This window comes from Pongo abelii, chromosome 1 (assembly GCF_028885655.2).
Source record: "Pongo abelii isolate AG06213 chromosome 1, NHGRI_mPonAbe1-v2.0_pri, whole genome shotgun sequence".
NCBI lineage: Eukaryota > Metazoa > Chordata > Mammalia > Primates > Hominidae > Pongo > Pongo abelii.
In genome coordinates, this window is record NC_071985.2 from 27,558,585 (window position 1) to 27,576,711 (window position 18,127).

Consider the following 18,127-nt stretch of genomic DNA (forward strand, 5'->3'; position numbering starts at 1 on the left):
ACCACGCCCGGCTAATTTTTTGTATTTTTAGTAGAGACGGCTAACATTCACCATGTTAGCCAGGATGGTCTTGATTTCCTGACCTTGTGATCTGCCTGCCTCTGCCTCCCAAAGTGCTGGGATTACAGGCGTGAGCCACCGTGCCTGGCCAAGCACACTCTTATGACTGCAGAAACCCCTTACTTTTTATCTAACTTAGAGTAAAATTAACAGAGGCCTGAAACTAAGACTTGAAAGTAAAGAGTATTCTAAAAATCGATGTCTAATTTACTTTATGGATTGGTTTGTCTTTTACTCTCCTCAGTTTTTTTCTTCTTATAGTTGCTGTGTGCATGTCAGCTTGTTTCTCCAATACTATCACTTCAGTCATTGCCTAGAGTCTTTTATTGATTGTTGGTGTTGCTATGGGTATTGGTGTTGCTATTGTTATTAGTGTTGCTATTATTACTATCGTTATTATTATCCATTTAAAGATGGGAAGAACCAAGACTCAAACTTTAATTATTTTCTCACAACTTTTCTCACTTCAAATGGTGTTAAGAAGAAAAATGCCAGTGTAAGAGAGAGAAAGAGAAAAAGACTAGATTAAGTCTAAAAAATATGGCAAGTAAATATATCCAGAATTATAGTACAAACACCAGGAGTTCTGCTGTTGTGATTTTGCAGCTTGGAAAGTGTGCTGTAGCCCAGGAGCTTCTTGTCAGTGATCATTTAGCAGTGACCTTCTCTGCTTGGGGGAAAGAGACAGGGGTCTCCTAGAATTTTACCTGCTGCTAATCTTGGGAAGCATTAACTTGTATCTAAAAATATTTTATTTTCTACGAAAACTGTTTCGCAATGTTTACACATACTTTTTATTTAAATTTTTTCTTATGCAGACACACCGGTAACTGATACCAAGTATGGGTAAGCTATGGCAAAGAAAGGAGAGACAGGTAACACCAGGAAAGGCACACTGTCTGGAGGGGGCCAGGGCAAATTTATTTGCCAAAAAGATTTTAAAATGTTTTACATTAGTTTTCAAGCTATCCGAAAATTAAATGCAAATATAGATTTCAATGTATGCTTAATTGTTATATACAAACTTTTATGCGATAAAATATTTTTCTTCTAAATTTGTTCTGGCAGGATTTGGAGAGCACAGGTTTCTAGCTTGACTTATAGTGAGGGATGTGTAAAAGACAGCAGAGGAGGTAAGGATGTAGGGACAAGAGGCACCAGATGCAGGGAGCACTTCAGTGCCTGAGTAAAGAGATGGGACCTATAGGCTGCCTTTATGGAACATATAACTAAACAGCAGCAGGTCAAGTGTCTCAATAGAGATCCCTATATCAGGGTCCTGTCTATACCACCAAGTCATTTCTGCAGAGTCAGACATCAATGGAACCTTTAGAGATGAAATATTTTAAGTACAAGAACACAATTCACTATTGAAAAGATTCCCTTGATAGAGAAAAGAATCCTTACTAAAACGATACTATCTCATTCAATGTACTGGCCCAAGAGGCTCAGATTTATGAGTATATCAGTGGAAGGCCCTTGTAGTCTTGAATAGACTTTCTAGAAACCATAAAACTGAGCTTGTGGGCTGGTGATCGACCATCATAATCAATCCATCAATCTTCATGGTGCCAGCACTGTGCTCTGGGTGCTGAAGTTTCCTCAAATGTGCCAAGCACCTGCCTGCCTTAGGCCTTGACTCTGACTTTCCTTTCTGCCTGGAGCACTCTGCCTCCGGGTATTCACTCCTCACTCCCTTGCCCCCCAGCTTAAATCTTTTTCCTAGTTTGGTCGACTTGGATTAATTTATTTTAAATTACAACCACCCTGTGGCCTGCAATCCAGATCCTTCTTACTCTGTTCTACTCCTTCCTCTTCCCAAAGCATTTAACACCCTCTAAAATATGACATACTTTACTCACTTACTATGCTTATTGTTTACTGCTGTCTTTTGGGAATCAGGGCTTTGTTTTGTTGGTTCATTGATATATCCTCAGCATTGGAATCAGTGCCTAGCACATTGTAGATCCTCAATAAATATTTCTGGAGTGAAGGAATCAATGCCTGGTTTCTAGAGTTTCTGCAGTTAACACAAAATCTTTATAATGTTTCATTTTCAAGCTCATCCTTTTGGTGTCACACCCATGATGCTGCATGATGGACGTGTGATCATGACTTGCAGCTGCTCCCTCATGGGGTAGCATAAAGATGCACAGGACTTAGGGTCCAGTTCCAGCCTTGCCGACTGTGTGGCCTTGGGCCTCAGTTTCCTCATCACTACAATAACTTCCTTAGAAGGTTTCTGAGAGGAAGAATGAGGTGACATAAGTGAAAATGTTTGTACACCATAAAATAAGATACAGGTGTTTTCCTACTGAGAAACACACAGAACTTTGGGCTGCAGTTTTCACTGTTCATAAAATTTTCTGGCCTGGCTTGCTCATTCACTTCTCAGCTAGTTGTCAGTCATCATTGGAGTGGACCTCCACTGATGATCTGCTATGTGACTGGAACTCTCCTAGGCAATTACACATATTATTTCCTAACTTAACAAATCTACCTTGTTATCCCACTTTACAGGTGAAGGAGAGAAGACTCATGAATTGTCAAAGCCACCTGGGTAGTGAATGTCAGGGCTGAGACCCAGATCCTCGACTGTCTGACATGATTGTATTCTTTCATACTGCCTGTTTCACTGCTCTCTCTCCATAGCAACATGTCCCATCCCTCTCCCTACTCCAGTCTCCCACCCTGTCCCCCACTCTCTCACACTCACACACATATGTACATATACACCCTGCCCCATGACCTGGAGCAACGTGTATCTTGAAGAATCAGCAACTCTCAGCACTCAGATCACTGCCCAGCCTCAGCATCTCGGCTCATCTTGTCTTTTGTTTGTTTGTTTGTTTTGTTTTTTCACTTTAACCTCATTAAGGGTCAGCAAAGGATCACTTAAATTTTGAGTTATGCTCTGTCACATATTATGGGGTAAAGGTTGCATCATAATAATATTTTGGAGAGTCTTAGAGACCTCTGGACTATCCCATGTGAATGATGAGGTCATAGTACATATCCTGCAGGCTTTCAACTTTGACCAGAGGTTTTCATAATTAATGCAGCATCCCTGGGGAGTGATCTGAAGCTGGCGAGGCAATGAGGACACCCTGGCAGGGCAGCTGAGCTGGGTGGATCCTTGTTCTGTCACCAAGCCTTTAAGTCATATGCTGACATGTTACGGTCCTGCCTGGGACCCTGCCCACAAATACTTAAGATACACGGTGAGCTCACAGTCTGCTTGTCTGAGGTGGGAGAAATCATCTGTTCCATTCTTAAATTCCTCCTTTCTCTTTCTTTCCCCAGACTTTGGGAATCACCCAACTGATGGAAAGAACCAGGAAAGGAGTCAGGATCTGCACACTGGCAAACTTTGAAGAACACCCAATTTGACGACTGAAAACTCCTCACTTGTGCTCTGGTGGTGTTTTAGGACAAAGGGCCCCTCCTGGGTAATAGTTATTGATGCAGTCTCTATCAGTAACCACCCCAAGTTTGAGATCCTTTACAAGGGAAGGTCATATTTCTAAAACTGAAACCTTGACCAAGTATCCCAGAGAGATAGGAAGGAGACATCACTCAAGTGTGTCATGGGCCTGTCCCAGGGCCTGGGAGTCAGCAGTCGGTGGCCTGGGATCCAAGGGTTAACAGCATGACCTGTTCTGGCTGGCACCAGTCACATGGTGTGCCCAACCTCACTGTTATTATCTGTTTCGGGTGAGTCACTGAAAACACAGACAGGAAAGACCCATGAACTTAGCTAGTTTCGCCCCAGGGTCTGAGACTCCACACAGCTGAGTCTGGGCCACTGGCAGTGACTCATGGCAGGCCTCATGGGATTGCTGATGCAAGGTTGGAAGGGCACGTGGTCCTTCCTCCAACCACTGGATAGAATCCCCGCCAAAACATCCAGGCTGGAAATCCATCTTGGTCCTTGGGGAGAGAGAAAATGAAACAAAAAGGAATCATTTCTGATACTATAGCAAAGTATACAGGTGGATTTGGCAGGTCCAACTGACGAGTCTTCCACATTCTGAAAGAATTGGCTTTCTCACAATGTTAGAGTCTCTAGGAGTACTGGGGAGTGCAAATTCAACTGTTATAACTGGCATGTGCAGAGAAAACGGCCCTCCTATCCCTGTTCTATGACTAGTGAGGTCTTCCTCCTACTCCTGACCATCCTCTTTGGGCCCCTGGGGGCTCCTGGCTGATTTAGCCTCACCTGAGCTCTTGGTGTCACTAGAGACACTCAGTGTGGCTGTGAGTCCCATTCATTCACTTCCTGACCGGGCTATCACTCTGCCCTGTTCTACCCTTGCTGTTGGAGTTCAGGACAGGCTGCTCCAAAATATGGCCCCTTGGCATTTCAGAAAACAACAGAAGCAGTAAGGACACTCTCTGACCTTCTCTTGTCCTTCTACCCTAAAGCAGACTATAAAACCTGGACAGAATTTTCTGACCACCTGAAAGAGGCCATAAGATCCTCATTCAAGAGGTGCCTTCAGGCTGGGTGCAGTGGTTCATGCCTGTAATCCCAGCGCTTTGGGAGGCCGAGGTGGGCAGATCGTGAGGTCAGGAGATCAAGACCATCCTGGCTAACAAGGTGAAACCCCTGTCTCTACTAAAAATACAAAAAATTAGCCAGGCGTGGTGGCACGACCTGTAGTCCCAGCTACTTGGGAGGCTGAGGCAGGAGAATCACTTGAACCCGGGAGGCAGAGGTTGAAGTGAGCTGAGATCACACCACTGCACTCCAGCCTGGGTGACAGAACGAGACTAGGTCTCAAAAAAAAAAAAAAAAAAAAAAAGGTGCCATCCCTTTACCTAGAGGAAAGGAACATCCTTATCCTCAAAGACACAGAGGCCAGGAAGAATCTGAACAAGGAGGTCTTGCTAAGTTCTCCCCAGGTTGTTACCATCAGATCACACCTTTTTGTCCTCCAATCATATTTCTCCATGACTATCCACTCTTCATCAACCCAAGCATAAAAGTAAACAAGCTTCTCTCTTTCTTTGGGTCTTCATTTCCAAAGGCTCCTGTCCACATAAAACTTATATTAATACATTTGTATACCTTTCTCTTGTAAATCTGTCTTTTGTAAGGGGCACCTTACCCGTGAATCTAGCAATGGATGTGCGAAGAAAAGAAACCTTTCCTCCCCTCCACCGGTGAGCTGGACTCTCAGCCACATTTAGGTCCTGACTCAGGCACACAGGGACCCAGGGCACCTCACAAGAGTTAAATCTCAGGAACTCTCATTCTGCTGCCCACCTGCTATACACAAATGGGGTCTCAAAATGGGTAACAAAGTCAAGAGCCACTATCTGCCCTTGGTGTTTCTTTCATTTATCATCATTTTCTCTTCTTGATGAATTTCTGTTGCCATTCATTCAAAAGACCTATTAAGTACCTGCTATTTGACAGGCTTAACTGTGACCTCATCCAGGAAGTTTTCCAAAAACTTCCTGAAATGTCACTTCCTGCTCTGTCCTTCCGGGGCACTTTATTCCTACCTCCTATTCTGCCTCTCACATATATTACAGGAATCTGTCACTCCCCTGTTCTGTAGACCTCCCATGTTTCTGCTCAAAAGAAGAACCAGTCTTATTCAGCTTCTCACCACCAGCGCTTGACACTCTATGAATGTCTGTTGATAAAAAATGAATAATGAAAGGAAACAGAGGGGCAAACTTAAGTATAGAAACTCTTCATACTCAGAGAGGCAGCATGGTTTTGTGGTTCAGGGCACAGGCTCTGAAGTCAGACTGCCTTGGTTTTAATCCTGGCTCTAAGATTTAGCAGGAGTATGAGCCTAGGCAAGTTATTTAACTACCGTGTGCCTCACCTTCCACATTTGAAAAGTGGCAATAATAAGTACCTGCCTCATAGTGTGCTTGTGAGGATTAAATAAAATAACCTATAGTAAGCATTCAGAATAATGACAGGTATGTAGTAAATGCTCAATAAATGTAAACTATTACTGTTTGTTCTTCCCCAGTGAATTTGAGTCTTTATGGTGAAATGTGTATGCACTTAGATGAACAAATGGATGGACTTGGGGTGTGAAGAAGAGAGTAAGATTCGAATTCCATTTTCAGATAAAAACAGAGGGGAAAAGTCAATGGATTTTCCGCTTTGCCGTCAGACTTCCCCAGATAGATGGGAGATACATCTAATTTTTATTCTCTTTGCTTTACGTGGAATCTGATGCAACAAGAAGGATGCAGGGGCATAGCAAAGTGTGGCTGTGTGTAACAAAGAAAATACAGTCGGAGGGCAAAATTTGTCATCAAAGAAGGAAAAAAGTATGCATTTTTCTTACTGAAAAAAATGCACAGTTTTTTCGTTGTTTGCTTCAGCAGTACATATGCTAAAATTGGAACGATACAGAGAAGATTAGCATTGGCCCCTGTGCAAGGATGACATGCAAATTAGTTAAGTGTTCCATATTTAAAAAAAAATCATGAAGGTAGGATTTGGGACCAGTTCCACAATATGAACTGCTAAAAACCCATAAGATAAATGGTTACTTTTAGGGAGCTGGCATCAATCCCTGGTCTGAAAACATATAATTTGAGACAATTTAGTTAATCTTGAATTTTAACAAGTTCCTCAATAAACTCTTTTAAAAATGTTAAATAAGCTTTCTCTAAGGATTCCCCCAACACTCACCTTTGGTCTGGTAGCTCTCACTGGTATCTCACCTCTCTGTTCAATGTCACAGCTTTGCTAGAAAGTATAGTGGTCCCCCCTTATCCATGGGGAATATATTCTAAGACCCCCAGTGGATGCCTAAACCTGCTGATAATACCAAACTCTTTATATGCTATGTGTTTTCCTATACATGTGTATATATGATAAAGTTTAATTTATAAATTAGGTGTAGCAAGAGATTAACAACAATAAACTAGAATAGTTGTAACAATATACAGCAATAAAAGCTATGTAATGTGGTCTTTCTCTCTCTCTCTTTCAAAATATCTTGTTGTACTGTTCTGCAGGGTAGTTAAAACTGCAGAAAGCAAAACTGTGGATAAGGGAGGACTACTGTAGTTACAGACTCTTCCAGAAACAGTCAGATGAAGTCTTGAAAAAGTGCCCATGAACATGGGAACCACTTGTAGCAGATCATGGAGACCACAGAAAGAGTTAAAACCCACAAAATGCTGCCTCCAATTCCCAGAGCACTGAAGAGAAGAGTCTCATGCTAGGTTGGGGAGTTAGTGAAAATGTGCCAAGAAAAAAGAGGCAGGAACACATACACACACACACACACACACACACACACACACGGGAAGGTGACCAAAAGTGCAGGGCAGCATGAGGGGAATTTGGAGCACGCCAGGGAAGTGAAGTATAGACTTGCTCACACCCCTGCAACTCCCTCACCCTCTTTTCCTGGATCTCTGGCTTTCCCTGGATTTCCCGTAATAGGATCTTCCATTCTCACCTCTTCTTTTACTCCCCTTCACCCTCTGTCTCATTTACTTATGAACTGAAACTGGTCTTAATCGGCCGGGGACAAGAAAAATGTTTAGCCCAGTGGTTCTCAAGGTTTGCTGTGGGTGAGTCAGAGGCTGGGCAGTCTCCATTTGTCCCACAGAGCCACTCACCATCCTTCTCACCGTGCCCCATGCCCTAGGGGGCTGCCTCCTGTGTAGCAAAACAACAGGCTTTCTTGCCTCTGGCTTCTGGTTTGCAGAAGGTTGGCAAAGTGAGGTTGGGGTGCTTATACCCCTTTTGGGCCATCAAGCACTGGCTGAGTCCCTCCATGGCAAAATCCCAAGCACATCCTATCTTATGGCTCTTCCCACAGTCCTTCTGCCCCAGATTCCAGTAACCCATTTGCTGTGTGTGCCCCTGCATAGCTGCACCTAGGCTCTTAACAGCGCACAGCACTTGCGACTTCTCCTTACCCCGACTACCTCTCTGAAATGGTCCCTTTATTAAACTCTCCTAAAATTATCCTAATTTGAGTGTGTCATCAGTTTCCTTCAGGGGCACTGACACAACAGGGAGCTTGTCTAAAATTCAGATTCCTGGGTATTGACTGCAGAAATTCTGAATAAATAGGAGGTCCCGAGGGGATCTATATTTTTAACAAGCGCCTAATTCTGATGCTGGTGGTCCAGGGATGATTTTGAGAGAGATTTGCCTACACCTTAACTGTTACAGTGGACACAGTTCAGATTGAGTCAAATAGTGAGAATAACACAGCCCTCATAGTTCCCATTGTTCCATTGTCTCTCCCGAGAAGTCCAAATTTTTGGGTGGGATCATTGTGAGCCAAGTTGGGAAAGGCAGGGAGATTTCTAAACCAAGCCCTGGAATCTGTAGGAGGGCTCTGGTAGCCAGAAAAATAGAATTACATAGCATCAGAGTATGTGACATAGAGTTTCTCAACACCTCATCGATTTATGCTGGCACAGTTTACCTATAGCCGAGGGCCCCTGAAGTTTATTTGTATTGATTGCAACATCACTCACAGGACAGGGAGATGTAATAGATGGCATATGCTCAAACATGAAGTTGAAGAGTGGGATCTATGCAAGCCAGCCATGCATGCCACTGGTCTACCCAATGGTTGTTACTAACACAATGTGAAAAGGAGGCACTTGGCCAAAGAGAAAAGAATCAGAAAATGAACTGGTGTTAGGGAAACAACAAGAACCAATCAGGCATGCAGAGAAAACCCAAAACCTACTTGCATCTTGAAGTCCTATGGACAGAAGCCTGTCCTGTTTTGCAAGTATCAGGTGTATTCCTGGAAGATGACTATTTCAGGTATTTAGAGTAATACTTGTTTAGGTAACAGGGCAGACAGCAGAGGCGGTTGAAGAACAATGCCTCTTCTGGGAACTGCAACCTCCTGCTGTTTGTCTGTTTCCCTTCTTAGCATAGTAACTCAGAAGGTAGAGGGGACAGCTCAGATTCTCCTTCACAAGGACATGCTGCAGACGTCAGGCCCCACCACTAGTGCCTGCCTTGAAGGTCTTCAAGCAAGAATCTGGTCATAGACATCCCCTTAAAGAAAATCTAATTTAAATCCTCTGCTATTGCTAAATGATGTGCCAGAAGAGATTACCCAAATAAACTAATTTGCAATGACACGAATGAAGTACACGTTCCCCTGTTATTCTGCTTCCCGCAATAGCACTGCTGCCTAGGTGTGATGTGCCATTAATCCCTTGGTAGCTCTAGAAAAAGAAGAAGATGGGCTGTAGTATCTAAACCCTGGATTCAAATCTTGGCCCTGTCACCTGCTTTGGAAGAGTTATTTAACGATTCTGATTATTTGTTTCCTAACAAAACTGGGAACCTCGTAAGAAGATGAAATATTTAATCGTATTGATGTATCTAATCGCAACACAGCAGCTGTTATAGAGGTGTCAAATGAGAGTGGTCATTCTTCTTACTCTTCTAGACGCTCTAGTGAATCCCCATATCACCTTTTTCCTTCCTGTTTGCCATAGCTCCAGGTAAGAGATACTGTAGTCAAAATGACAATTTTGATTTCAATCTTGAAATGTGCAGCCTGAATATAAAGCTCATCTATTTGGTTTGAGGTTCAGAGACCCAAACAATTCATTCTGAGAGATCCAGGTTCTAAAGTAACTTGATCCCTGCACAGGAAACAGTCTCAACAATGACCTTGTCATCTCCCATTCACTCTAATTTCCTGGGCACCAAAGACTTCTACTTCCTCAGTGGAGAGTCAGATCAGAAGCTATAGACTCCATCCATTAAAACTCAATGGCCCTCTCCCAGCCTGCCCCCTGTCTCAGGTGAATCCAGGCAGCCTGTGAGAAGATGAAACTCCCCTGCATGAGTTTTTTTGATGAGAAGTTTTAAAATCACTAATTCAATCTATTTACTTGGGTGTTGTGCCACGTGTAACACTTAGAATCATCCCTGTTGCTCTCCTCTTATGTATTTCCTGCATGAATATGAAAACATCCTGAATCTACTGAACTTAATCCCTCAAACCTGCCATTTTATCAATGACCTACCCTAAATCACTATCTGGGCCCATTCGACACTCATGAGCCTAGATTATTTTTCACCTAACTATACTAGGAAAGAACTTGTGTCCTGTGACTAGCTATTGGCATTGACATTCCTCCAACCATCCATAGTAATATACATATTATTGGGTTCACTAACACTACATGTTAATGCCCTCTTAAATCTGGAAGTACTTGGGTGAGTATGAGGAAATTTGGTCTATTGAAAGAAGCATCGAAGTGTTGGATTGAGGATTAAGCACTTGACTTTGGTAGCCTATATCTGTCCCCAAATAGCCAATGTCCCTGTGGAAGGTGGATGCCATCCAACTCCAAACCAAGCCCCTGGAAATGCATCCCTTGTTCTTATTGGTGGTAACAGGCACCTCCTTGAACCTCTTCCCAGCCTGGCCTCTCAAAGCACCAAACAAACCTGAAATTGTCTCAGGGGAGCCCCTGTCTCTCTGACACCAGGGTACTAACAAATTGGACAGAAGCCCCACTAAGCAGAGTCAAATGTAACTCTCAGCCTAAACCTGATAGTTTCTTTCTCCCCACCCAGATACAAGGTACCTTGACAACAATCCTTTAAAAATAAAATAATGTCCCCCTTGTTCTGTGTTGATTTTTAAATTTTCATAGATTTCTCCTTTTGCTAAAGCCAAATGTAGCTGCACAACTGCTTTTACGTTCCTTGCAAAAGAGTTATTATATTCAAAAGAAAATGAGAACTCTGGGCTGTGCTGCCCAGTGGCTCCTAATGTCTGCATTACACAGACAGAAAACTGGGATTGGATCCTGCCCATTTTTCTTAAGGGGATGATGGTATAGAATCTGTTTAGTCAAGAGCAGAGGATAAGAGAGGATAACATTTTTCTCCAAACAAAAGAAGGGCATGTATCCCGCAAAAGTTCCTGCAGCCAGGCCTAGGAATATCACCAGTGACCTGGCTTGCTTCCAGTGGGCCTGTTTGGTTTTGTCCTAGCATAGAACATAAACAGCATCCCATAGTCTAGGACATCCAGAGGCTAAAGTGCCTGAGAGATCCTCAACCCTTTCTGTAACTATACATTTATTTTAAGTTCACTCCATGGACCTCCTCTAAACTCATAATTTTAACCTGAGTATCTTTTCTACTCGTTCTGTAGGTTTATAGGTCAGTGCTGTTTTATGCTACAAAGTTAATTTCCCTTTAACTCTCTTTATGTCATGATGAATTACTTACATTTAGGATCACTGTGTTTTTCTTTCTTTAGACAGAGACAGAGCACCCTAAGTAGTTGTTCATAACATTGGGACCTAACTTTTGCTAGTTTTCCTTTCTGACATCACAACTTGGTTCAGATTGACAAAGCAGTGGTCCCTGCCTCAGAAAGATGATTAAATTCCCAATGACAGCAAAGTTCACACAAAGCAGGTCTAACAAGAAGCCACAGTGTCTAGTGGCAGCCTGCAGAGTCATGTGTGACAGGAAGCAAGGAGAGGGCTGGAAACTCCAACTGGAGCAATGCCTGACATGCCTTTACAGCCAGAAGTCTTTCATGTTTATTGATGCTAAGGAAACAGTTATAATTAGTTATGGCTAACTAGGCAACATGAAATACCTTTCCATTTATTCTTAATTCTGTTTCTGCTCTTACTACCACCACCACTACCATTGATAGAAGCTCTATGGAAAGAGAAAGAAGGGAGAGTCTGTGGGTAGAGGGAGGGATGGAGGAAATTGGGCAGGTTGGAACTAATGAAGGTAGTCTGAGGAACATCACACTATCAACAGTCTGTTCAGAAGGGAAAGTGATGACAACAGTGAGGACCTTTGTGGAGTGCTTGCTGTATGCTGGGCACTGTTGTAGGTTGATTACCTGTATTATTTCACTGAATCTTCACTACAACACTATCAGGTAGGAACTATTATGATCCCTTAGAGTAAATGGATTGCTGCCACATTGCATGTCAAAGGGTGATGTTACATATAAAAAGTAATATTGTAGATAGATTGAAATCACATGTAAATCAAGATTGATATTGCATGTATGTAGATCATATGTAGAAGGGTGCATTGGAATCAAGGCCATTTGTCAAGATGGCAGGACTCATTGGAAACTGTTCTTTCCTGGGGGTTACTATTTAAACGAGTGGTCTAGTTTAGAAAGCAACCTTGTGCCTCTTGGAAAAGGAGTTGGGAACAAAAGAAACTAGTTGCTCATAGGAAAAAAGCAAACACAGAGAGGTTCTGAGATCTGCTCAGAAAGGGATCTGAAATCAAGACTAAATGTGGGGTCCTTCAAGAAGCAGCAGGCAAGGCTCATCTTAGGAGGAAGAAGAGGAAGCCATCATCTATGTGTCACAGGTGCTGAGGTGTAGGAGACCCAACCCTCCAATCATCTTCCCTATTTAATTTGCTAATAATGCATCAACATAGTAGACCCTGGCACACATCAGGAACTCAATAAATGTTACTTTTCTTATTTATTTGGTAAGATCCAAGTGCTTTATCAGTGAGGTACACCTTTCTGTAAATTTAGTTATACTATCCATTCTTAAGAATTGATTTTAGGGCTGGGCACGGTGGCTCATGCCTCTAATAACAGCATTTTGGGAAGCTGAGCCTGGGAGTTTGGGACCAGCCTGAGCAACATAGTGAGACCTCATCTCTAAAAATGTTTAAAAAGTAGCTGAGCGTGGTGGTGGGTGCCCATAGTCCTAGCTACTAGGGAGGCTGAGATGGGAGGATCCCTTGAGCCCAAGAGCTTGAGGCTGCAGTGAGTTATAATTGCAAAACTGCGCTGCAGCCTGAGTGACAGAACAAGACTTCAACTCACACACACACAACAAGGTTTTTGCTAAACAGAAGAGAGATTTTGGGGATATCTGGCAATAAAAGGAGAAAATACTCCAGGGGAGATGGATATGGGAAGGACAGAGTGGGACACTTAAGAGAAGCCCCGCATGATTTTCCCAATATTTCCTGGGCAGCCCTAGGAGCTGAGGGATGGGACAAGGAGATACCAGCAGCCTGCAGAAAGCTGCAGAGCTGACCTTGCACACACACCATCCACAGACACCTGAATGCAGCCCATGTTTATGCCATAGCATGTGCTCTCACTTATAAGCTTCATGCACCCGCTATGTTCCTTTAGCAGGAAAGCTATAGATTATTTTTCCAATGAGTGGCCATTTGGAGGGAGATGTGCAGGTATTTGGTTTACAACCTCTCCCTGCTTGTTGCACAGCATAGGAAGGTGTGGAATGTATGATGGCACAAATAGTAGAACCTCCTCAAAATACTCTGAAACCTTCATCCTTTGCAAACCCAGAGGCTCCTTCCATCCTCCACTATCCTTTTTCAGAAGTCAATCATTTTAATCATAACAAAGCTTTCTTGACCCCATATGTGTCCCAACAACCAAATGACAGTCTCAACGACATTTACCTGTTAGCTACAGATTCTAGTCTAAAAGGACTCATGTTGCTCTCATCTTCCTAGATCCAGTGCCTGGCACAGTGAAATTATTCAAAAATGTTTGTTGAACCCTTAGGTGATTTTACTATGTGCAGAAATGTATATCAAAATATTCATTGAAGCATCTCAGCCCTGGATCTAAGAGTGGGTTAGATATAGGAAGAAAGGGTAGTGTACCAAAAAAAAAAAAATATATATATATATGGTTTCTGTCTTCTAGAAGTTAAAAGCACATATTCAAAAGACAGATAAGTAGCAACAGGCATGGTGTGGTTAAACACTAAAATTAGTCATTTATATATTATCTGTTTTTCTCATACCCTCGCTGTGCATTAGAAGCTTTGTAAAACTACAGATGCCTGCAGTTCACACACACAGATTCTGATTAGGTCTGTCTCGTCAGAGGCTACATTTTTAAACAGTCCACAGGCGATTCACAGGCATATCCAGGATATGAATCACTGTAACAAGTGCTAGAGAACATAATTAAAACAGCTACCAGCAAGAACCAGAGTGTGGGAGGAGTCTCACGGCACGATTGGAACCTCTTTTGAACCCTGAATCATACAGACAATTTGGATGGTAGGGATGGAGAGGGGAGAGCCTTCTGGTTGGGAGGAAGAATTGAAGACATTGTGAACAAAGGAGGTTGAAAATTAGGGAGAATTAGGGAGCTATTGTTCAAAGGATACTAAATTCCAGACAGGAGGAATAAGTTTAAGAGATCTATTGTACAACATGGTGGCTAATCACAATGTATTGTGTACTTGAAAATTACTGAGTAGGTTTTAAGTGTTTTCACCACAGGAAATGATGTGTGTGAGGTAAAATGTATGTTAATTAGCTTCATTTCCCCATTCTATAATGTGTATATGTTGTACCCCATACATGTGTATTGTTTTTTATTTGTCAATGAAAAAAGCAAATTAAAAATGCCAATGTTAATTTAAAAAAAAAGAGTTGAAAGTCAAATGGATACATATTTGCTTAGTGGCAACCACATCTCAGAGTAAGGTGCAGAAGTGCCCATGTGAAGAAGGGCACTGGGTAAGGTAGTACCACCTGCCTACCTGATGGCAGAAAGAATATCCTTAATGACCAAAGGAAGGCCACAGAGGGAAGGTATGCTTTGGCCATGTAAAACCAGAGAAAATGGCTGAGGTGACTCAATCAATCTAGAGATTTATTATGCCAAGGTTGAGGATGCGCCCAGGAAAAAGGAACACAAAGTCACAGGAACACCGGTGATTTGTGCTTTTTCAGAAGAGGGTCTGGGGTCGTCAACATTTAAAGGGGAAAGAGTAAGCAGTTGGGGAAAGAGGAAAGAAAAAATAAAAAGGGAAGACTATAGACAAAAGAGGCAAGCAATTGCATTCTTTTGAAGCTAGATTGGTGTTCACTGAATCCACATTTTAAATGTGAAAAGAGGAGACAGAGGAATAGTCAACTATGCATTGGCTCCAGCTCAATGAATCTGCATTTTTAGGTAAAACAAAGTAAACATAGAGTAAAGGAAGCATTCAAATATGTATTTGTCTCAGGTGAGCAGAGGGATGACTTCTAATCCTGTCTTTGTTCTGTACCTATGAAGATAAGCTGTTGATTTACATTATCAGGGTGAAATTCAACAGAACTCTGTTTTAGGGTAAAGATCTTGGGGTGCACAGAGAATTTTCTTGTGAGTGAATTGTGAGGGAGGCCCCCTGGGGAGGCCTGTAACCTTCTACCTTTGTAGCTATCTATTTAGGAACAAAATGAAAGGCAGTTTTGAGTGACTCAAGCTTTTTTTTTCCCCTTTGGCATAGTGAGTTTGGGGTCCTGAAATTTTATCTTCTTTTCACAGCCATAGCACGGGAAGTAGGGCCCCTTTCTTTGTACCTACAAAACAGCTGTGGATGGCTACAAAAATGGTCTTGAAAAAATGTTGAGATAGACAAAGAAACACATGCATTCCCAATCCCAGATTTCATTATTAAGACTCTATCTCAAGAAAGGTGTTTGAGTTTGAGGTCCCACATTCTTGGAATGGTGACTACTGGGAGCTTCACCTTAAGGGTTGAGAGGATGTGTTTCCTTGGCTTCCCTCAATTCCCAGATTATCAAGTTTCTTTCTTTCAGTGACTCAGTGGCAAAAGTCTTTTGCCTTTCTACTTCCTTTCTAGGGAGTAATAAAGAAGAGGGGTATGAGTGGGACTCAGGGATAACTGGAGGTAGAGAGGAGGTTCAAGAGATGAACCAAAAATATCTTAAATAAAAAATGCTCCCAGCAGAGGGTCAGGGGTGGGTGTGCCTGATTCCGAATGCATGTCAAATATGCATTTGTCTCAGGTGAGCAGAGGGATGACTTCTGGTTCTGTCTTTGTTCTGCACCTATGAAGATAAACTGTTGAATATAAGATGTTCCTACCTGTTCTAGAGCAAGACAAGGTAGTTAAAAGAAAAGAGGTAATGGTAGATGCTACCCCAAATGGAAAGGTGAGGGGTTATTGATGGCACACACCAAATTTAGTAAGCTCACTTATGACACCCAGTAAGGACAGTTTCATTGCATGAAGCACTTTTTATGCAGGTGTAGGGACAGATCAGAAGATTCTGGAAAAGGCAGATCAGCAAAGAACTCAAGACGTACTGATATTTTGCCAATTTCCTTCATCAACAACTTGTCTTCTTTACCAACTAAGGGCAAACAAAGAGAACAAACTAAAAAAAAAAAAAAAAAAAAGGATTAAATAATTAAACAAAGAACTTAAATAAGAAGACCCCCCCCCCAAATCTCCCAAGATAGTGAGAAGTGTATTTGCGTCATGTCTGCCTAACAATGAGCTATTATTAGGATGGTAGAAAATAGCAGCAAGTAAGGACTGCAGATTCCACCCAGAGGCAGAGCCGACAAAAGACACAACAGTTTCCTGGGAAAGGAAGATGATTCCAGTTTAATTCATCCAACAAAACTCTTCCAAGAATGAGACCAAAAACCCTAACTGCATCTTGGAGGGAGCTGGAGGCTTTCCCATCACAATGAGGCCAACTGCTACCATCGGTGCCAGTGCCAGAGCCATGCAGGCACTATCATGTCTGCTTGGGCCAAGGAGCAATCTAAATTAAGATGATCATCTGGGTCCTCAGGCCCTCAGGGCGAGTACATATTGCAGCAGTTTCAGCCTGTTTCATGCCCTCCATCTGCAGATCTACAATGTCTATAGCCAGATTCACTGACCCCCAACCCCTCAGCTTCAGATCTCAATCCCCAGAACAATCTGGGCTTAAGACAGGGAATATTGAAGTGGGTTTAGCACTTCCTCCTCCTCTCCCAATGGCAGTGGCATCCTGGTGTTGAGTCATTCTCCAGATTAGGTTGAACCAGCTGACCACTGGGCTCCTTGTGTGTCACCTGAGTCACCCTCACTCTTGATTAGGCCTAGGGGTCCTCAGTGGGCTTCCGCCCTCACCCCTGGGTTGCAACTCTCTAGTCGAATAACATTCCCATTGTAATTACAAAACTCCTATACCCAAACTTCTTCCTGGGAAACAGTGAAGAGTGTTGCACTTTTCCTTCTTTCTTTCTTTCTCTCTTTCTTCCTTCCTCCCTCCCTCTCTTTTCTTTCTTTCTTTTTTTCTTCCTTCCTCCCTCCCTCTCTTTTCCTTCGTTCTTTCTTTCTTTCTTTCTTTTCCTTTTTCCTTCCTTCCTTCCTTCCTTCCTTCCTTCCTTCTTTCTTTCTTTCTTTCTCTCTCTCTCTTTCTTCTTTCTTTCTTTCCTTCGAAACGGAGTTTCACTCTGTCACCCAGGCTTGAGTGCAATGGCGCCATCTCGGCTCACTGCAACCTCTGCCTCCTGGGTTGAAGTGATTCTCCTGCCTCAGCCTCCTGAGTAGCTGGGATTACAGGTGTGTGCCACCATGCCCAGCTAATTTTTGTATTTTTAGTAGAGACGGGGTTTCACCATGTTGGTCAGGCTGGTCTCCAACTCCTGACCTCGTGATCCACCCGCCTCGGCCTCCCAAAGTGCTGGGATTACAGGCATGAGCCACCGCACCCAGCCATGTGTTGCACTTTTCGACCTTGGTTCTCATCTCATCCTTGGTTCAACCATCTCGTCTTGCTCTTGATTGTTCTGAAATGGGAGAGTTCCCTGACCCCCCTCACAGAACAGGCAACAGGAGTGTAGCTTGTCTGTTCAGCTGCCTTACCTCCCTTATGGGAGTGGGAGCATGCAGACAGGCAGGTGTAAGAGCCAGGGCGAGCACTTTTGGGCTCAGGCGCCATGGTAGCATCTAGGGATAGGTGCCTGCAACTCCCAAAGCCCAAGTGGGTGTGTTACAGTGCTCTTTTAGCTCTGCTGTCTGCAGATGGCTTAAGAGTTAACCAGCTCAGTGCCCTCTTGGTACCTGAGTCCTTGTCCAGTATCCAGGAAGAATTAGGTCACATGGACGAATTGAAGGATGGCAAATGCAGGGGACTTTGTTGTCAGATGGAGATGGCTCTCAGCTGGAGGGATGGGGAGCTGAAGAGGGGATGAAGTAGGAAGAATGATCTTCACCTGGAGTTTGGCTGTCCTGCAGCCAATCTCCTCTCCAATCATCCCCAGATGAACTCCTCTTGATG

The 18,127-nt window shown here is 43.0% G+C and overlaps 1 long non-coding RNA gene and 1 other non-coding gene across 2 annotated transcripts; both read left to right on the top strand.

The window, feature by feature from the left end:
* The first annotated feature begins 3,124 nt into the window (after positions 1-3,124).
* On the top strand, positions 3,125-16,185 carry LOC103889883 (uncharacterized). The gene is made up of 4 exons (XR_654254.3): positions 3,125-3,281; positions 3,364-3,509; positions 9,483-9,537; positions 16,095-16,185. It is a non-coding gene; the product is annotated as an uncharacterized LOC103889883 (long non-coding RNA).
* LOC112130929 (U6 spliceosomal RNA) lies at positions 6,407-6,512 on the top strand. Its single transcript, XR_002913100.2, has one exon. It is a non-coding gene; the product is annotated as a U6 spliceosomal RNA (small nuclear RNA).
* Positions 16,186-18,127: the final 1,942 nt, after the last annotated feature.